Source organism: Pagrus pagrus (assembly GCF_965226575.1).
Source record: "Pagrus pagrus genome assembly, chromosome: 7".
In the NCBI taxonomy this organism is placed as follows: Eukaryota; Metazoa; Chordata; class Actinopteri; order Spariformes; family Sparidae; genus Pagrus; species Pagrus pagrus.
In genome coordinates this window covers 20,945,334-20,952,313 of record NC_140191.1, presented here as the reverse complement: position 1 = coordinate 20,952,313, position 6,980 = coordinate 20,945,334, and positions in this window count along the sequence as shown.

The following is a 6,980-nucleotide window of genomic DNA, read 5'->3' as shown; positions in this document are numbered from 1 at the left end:
CTTTGTCAGATACTTTAAAACTTTTACTCAAGTACTATCCATATGGGTGACTTTCACTTTCACCAAAGTAAAATCCGTCAATATACAGTGTACATGTACACCATAGTAATGGAATATGTTTAAGGTTGAGATCAAGTAGAAATATGGGAGACGTGTTGGAAAATTAAAGAAAAACGATCCACTTTACTGCTTATCAATGACCTTCTTGAAGCTAAAAGCCAGGACACACATTGGCAGAGGTAAAAAGACAGAATGACAAAGAGGATGAGACAGTTGAGAGGTAATACACAAGGCTAAAAAAAGTTTAGTGCCCACGGCAATTTGATATTTTGTGTCTCCTCTGTTCTGCTCAGGTTCAAACCACCAGGTAATAAAGCCAGACTGGCCTGTCAGTGCTGGGCTGAGAGTGGTACCATCCAGGGCCAAGGCTGTCCTTCAGATGTAAAGGAGGGATTGAGCCCTGCTTTGTACTTCTATGGTTCTCTGGGCCTTTTAAAGTGACTGTGCTAAGATCAATGGAAAAATGGAAAGCTGGATAAAGCAAAAATCATGTCTGATATACTGACACATCTTTGTCTGAAGCTTTGACTGAGAAAGGACAGAAATACACATGTGCACACAGGTTTCAACACCTGTGCCCACACTTTTACACATATAGACGCACACTCACGTATCTACATATCAGGCAGTAGCACAGTGATAAGTTATGGAGATGGTATGCTACTCCATTGGTATTTCTATTTCTTAAAATGGGCAGAGTGTCTGCTCTACTGCTTTGTGAACCAGAGAAAAGATTGCGTGGATGGGTAATAGGAGACCGAGTCATACGGAAAGAAAGACCGCTGGGACCTCCAATAACTTGGAATGTCTGTTTCGGTACAGCAAGCGGAATTAAGCTGCCTGGGAAATGTGCATGGATCTCTATATGAGAGCGAAAATCTCATGAAAGCCTTATGAAGCTTAATGACTCATAATGAAGGCTCTGTTGGAGTTAAATACCGTCAAAGCTCAGGGGAGAAGAGGCATACCCTTTGTGTACAGTCTCTTTTTATACAAAGATGGGTTTTTTGCATAGCAGAATGAAATGAAACATTTGGATGGACTGGATTTAAAGATGCACTGGATACAAATTGAGCTGTGTAACCTAATGGTGCAGGTATACGGATAAAGCAATAAAGGTGCAAAAGTGGAAAAGTGCAAAGGGGCCACGCTTTTACATTCCCGATTGTGAATTGTACACTGAATTGTAAATTTGGGAATTAATAAGAACATTGTTTAATTTTTCTCTCTGCTTTGTTAAGTAGTTTTCACAACTTAAATACAATGTTTATACAAAAGTAATTGCACATGTTTAATATTAGAAGTAGGTTGTCAGTTGGACCGACCTCTCCTCAAACAGCATGGGCTAAAACTTTTTATTGAAAGTATTTTGTGCTTAGCAACAGATATCACTGATGAATGGGCTAATTAGCCAACTAACAAAATGATCAAAGTGCCGGAATGAGGTTAAAAACGGGTCGTCGATACTAACAATGACCTGGTGCCCATCACACTGACACCTGGTAACTACAACTACAACATTATCCTCTGTGTAGAGACTAACAACCTAATAATTTATGATGATATGTTCCAATTGTGTTTCTTTTAAGGTTTAAGTACTGAGTATTGACACATACACACAAGTTAAATCTGTCCAGAACAGTTGTGATGTTGTGTAAAACATAAATTAACGCAGAATGAAATAATTTACGAATCATTCCTGATTTATATTCAATCCAAACTTTTTGGGAACATGTTGCAGGCATCAAAGTCAAAATGAGAAAAATGAGTTTGAACATTAAGTATCTTGTCTTTCTAAAAAGGATTTGCAAATCACTGCATTCTGTTTTGATTTACATTTCACACAGCATACCAATTTTTTTGGAATGAGATTTGAAGGGCAGTATGTTTGGGAAGATTACATATAAATTGCTGTTACTCTGATAGGCTGACACCTTAGTCAGTGTTTATGGGCTCATTTATTATGACAGGCAGTTCTATGTAAATCTTTTCTTTGGATTTACAAGTAGTCTCACAGCTGTTGGGTGGAGACTAAGACACCGATTTCAGATAAATCCTCCACAAATCAAGTATCTCTGAGCAATAGTGCAAAAGTTGTGAAATGAAGTAAAACATAACAGTATGTTTTGTTTGGAAATGGTTTGCAAAAATATGAAGACAAATGATTTGAAGAAATTCGCCAATGGTACGATCTTTTAAAGAGAGGGATTACGGGAGAGGCATGTTGGATTGGATTTCTCTCAGTGCACAATCCTCTCTGTCTTTGTTAAATGTTAAAAGCTCTTTATTCTGTTAGTGCATAGACAGTTCAAGGTTTTTCCTGATCTCCTTCCATGTGAGGCTCTTCAGTAAACAAACTATGCATAATTAGAAACTAATTATGCAGAGTGTTTGTGTTTCTTTCAAATTAATTGTATGAAACATCGTGTTTTTTTGTTTTTGTTTTTTGTCACAAAATTCTGGCCAAAACAAAAGCCAGAATAACAAGGTCACAGAGAAAGAATATCAGGATAAAAGGCTAATGGTCTGGCCACAGCGTTTGATTATAAATTATAGAAATATCAACATAATGATGACATTTTGAGGAAAACAACACTAAGTAACATTTCTAAATCAACATGAATATTATTATTATTATTATTATTATTATTGTTGTGTATCAGAAGCAGCTCTGTTGTATAGATGGCACTCACTGCCTTCCCAGGGTTGAAAGTCAAGAGACACTTTGGTTTGTAGCGCAGGGACGTCACTGTTGTGGAGATATGAGGCTAAGCAGTGAGCAGGCCCTGCCACCTTAGCTTTGATTCCAGGGCTAAGTATGTACAGATATCTAAGGTGTTGACACTTCGCCCTCTAAGCCCTATTTCTTTTCCCTGGGATCAGTGAGGCTCACTGATAGCAGATTATCTCTGCGGCATTTTGTGGCCCAGTTGGCACCCTCATTTGTTATCTGCTCACAGATACACTGAGGTACAGTCTGTGTAGGTAGAGGGAAATGTCAGAATAAAACATCTCAGATGTATTCACATCTTCTCTTTGTTATTCCGTGTATTGTGTGGATGTCTGCGAAGTAATAAAGTCCAACAAACCCACCGTCTGTACGTCAATGGATCCTGCACAGGAATACAAGTGGTATCCTGTTCATGGTAAGAACTGATTTGTTGAATTATTTTGAAATGGAAAGTGCAATCACATATACACTCATATTTTGAAAAAGGTCATAAAATCTTCTGGCAGTGATTTACCATTTATTCTCTAGGTTGCTTCGAGGTGTCCATTTTTTCTAGACCTCATTTCAGATAAACAAGGTAATCTAGCCAACCAGCTAATATTTATGCTAACATGCACCTACTGTGGAAGCCAGTCCCTGTTTATATTTTGAGTGAGTTGAAAGCAAAATCAAACCAAAACGTCTGATTGTGCATGTTGAATCTGTCTGCTATGACTATGGCTATGACACAGAACAATTCAACTAATCTTTTCCCATCCATCCATCCATCCGTTTAGGAGCTTAGACATATCAGCTTCAACGTTGCAACAGGGTAGCCACAGCAACCTCCATGTAATTTTTCCCTACCAGCTTCCTCGGGTATTCCGGGGGAGGCTGTGAAGAACTGCTGGGTATTGTAATCTCTTCACTGTGTCCTGAATCTGCCCTGTGGCCTCGTCCAACTTGACTCTTTTTGAACACTTTCAAATAGAGGCACAGAGGGGAGGGGCATGTGGCTGATTCACCTCAACTGCCACCTTTAAAAGTGAGGAAACCCTGGGCTTGATACCAAGTTACTTTTAAATTGCTGAACTCACCGTTCCTATAGAGTAACACCATCTGTGAGTCACTCTCAGTGAGCCAGTTCTGTGCCTCTCGATTGAACCATTGCATTGTACATCAAATACTACAGTTTAGTGACAACATTGTTATCATAATCAAATAATCTGTCAATTACTTTCTTCACTGAATTACTTATCAACTGGTTCTGTGTATATTAGGTCAGACAATTGTGAAAATGCTCCTCCCAGTATCCTGGAGTCCAAAGTGATGTCTTCAAATGTCTTGTTTGGTCTGCAAAAAACACATATATATAACAATTCACATTTGAGAAGCTGAAACCAAATCATTTTGGGTTTTTTTTCTTTAAAAATGACTGAAAATGATTAAGGGCTTATTAAAATAGTCATAATATCATTGAAATGGGCACCTTTTCATTTTGATTCAAGATATTCTTCTGAACAACAAAGATGTACACACAGATAAAACACACAAAATTCAACCAGACAGCAAAACAAGAACGCAAAACACTGTAACATACATCAGACATCATGAATAAGCATCCCTTTAATATTCATTGCTGAATCCACAGAGGCTAACTTAGATCCTAAACAGTTTGACAGGCTGAGCAAGAACAGAGCTCTGCAGTCTGTTCAGTCGAGCCTGTGGCACTTTAAATCTTATGTTTGATGGCAAATTGTCATCCGCAATATCACAAACAGGACAGGAAACAAGGTGCAGCCTTGAAAATGAAAGCCCTACAACCCACACTACCACAGAGCACTGTAGGAACCTCTTAAACCTTTTCCTGATTCAGAAAAACACTAGTTTTTCTTTACTTAGCATTACCAGGACCCCTTAATCAGTACTGAGATACTGAAAATCTGATCCAGGCTTCCTTGCACCGTACAGAATCTACACTGTTATATGTTTCCCAGGCATATTCAGTGCCATAACTGGAGCCACATTCACCTGTTCTCTGGAAGCAGCTCCTCGTACAACTCCACTTTATCAAGCGCACCCAAACGCACCGTACCGCTCCGCTATGTCTGAACATTTTGTAACCTTTGATTCAGCCACTCTCTGGAGTTTGTACTCTATATTTTTCACAACTTCCTCAGTGAAGGGTGAACAGCATGTTTGTACATCGGTAAAGTTAGTCTAAGATGAGAAACATGTCAGACCCAATTAAAAGGCAGCCCTCGTGTCGCCTGACACAAAGTGACAGAATTCGGATTCGGTAAACAAAAATAAGAGCATCCAAACATCCCAAAGTAGTTCATGCTAAATGTGTTATCTCTCTTTTTTTCTACCCCCCGCTCACACTCTGTTCGATGTGTCTTCTTGCTCCTGTGTTACTTTGATATATGTGGTTGACTCTCTGGAGTGCTGACGAGCCTTTGATACTAGAAGGGCACAAACTAATATCTTCCCTTTGAAAAACAATTTCAGGGAGAGGGGATCAGTATAAATAGGCCTTTTTATGTGCACCAGGGGCCGATGTGAATCTGATGGGGAACTTGTGATAGGCTTTTTTAAATGGCAATGCAAAATTGATGAGTGGAGGGGCCTGGGCTGTTGTCGCGTGGATGGAGATGTGACTGCATAAGGACATCAAGGCCTGACACACACGCCTGCACACACACACACACACACACACACACACACACACACACACACACACACACTCAGACACACACAGAGGACTGTGCAGATGCATGCAAATGTGGGCAGTACACAAAAACGCACACAGAGACCCACAGCCACACACAAGCATGAAGCAAACACACTCTCTATTGGATTTACGCTTACACTCCAGTTGGGGCTGAAGGCTTAATCGAGATATAGAGAGAGCGCTCGAGAGGAGAAGAGAAGATGGTCTGACCAGTCGTCTCCCATTCTATCTCCACTCCATCCCTCCATCCCTCCTTCTACAAGAGCCCGCTATCCCCTGCTATCTGTTATCTCCACACAGCCGCACCGCTCTCCACCTCGTCCCCTACTCACCCACCGCCACCGCCGCCGCCACCTCTTCCAATCTTGATGGGTATTGGGGAATGTAAGAGAAGAGTTTCCTGATAAAGCTGTCTAATGAACATACAGGAACTTTAGTAAGTTAAGCATCAAAACATCGAAGGCTGTTTGAACTTTGACTCCCCCTGCATTAGCGCAGAGTCCTTATCAGGCCTCTCGAGTGGAGAGATTAGCCACTTCCTAATGAAGTGGTGAAATCGTAAAGGTCTTACTCCAAGGCAGAGTGGATTGCTTCCAACATTTTTCACTCTGTTATCTCCCATACCCAGATTGCCATTGGAAAAAAAAAAAAAAAAAAAAGGTAAGGGTCCTCCCTCTCCCCTCCCTCCCCCTTCTCGGTCACACACACACACACACACACACAAAATATGACATCAGATCAGGCACACACCTGCCAAAAGTAAACAATTATATCAAACATGGAAACAGGGAAAACAACAATACTTTTTGGGATCTGCCTCTCTGGCTGTCAACGCAGACATCTTTTACTTTTTGACCCCGAGCAGCTGTTCGGAGTGGGGATGCATTATCTAAATGATCCCCTGTGTTTTAGTCAATCAGGGGGCCTGCAGACGACTTATAAATCTTACATGCCTCCTCTTCCGTACCCGGTGAGGTCAGACACACATTGCATATTCAAAACCTGCATTAACACACCCACCCTCTTCCTCCACATTCCCTGTTCCCTTTTTGCAGCCCCAATCAAAACAGACGCACTCCTCATCAGCCATCAGATTATCATACAAATAGACGAGATTGTGATATATGCAAATGAACAGAAATATGGGGCGATGATCTGTCTGCATAATGAATGCGCTCTTTGTTTAACGGTCATCAGGTTTACCACTGTTTACATCTGTACCATTGTTGATGGACATGAGGATGTGATGATGATATTCTTGACTGACTCGCACGCCTTATTAATATTCCTGGTAGGCCATCCGGTTTGAACCCTAATCAGGGGGTGCGTTATGTTTGAGTGCTGAATTGATGTAATTGAAGAATTTAAAGCTATCATGTGTGGATTACTAAACCTCTAACCTTGAGCAGTGTATGTTGTTTACTCCTCGGAAAAGTGTTTACATTATATTTGTCGTTTAATCATCGTGACAGACAG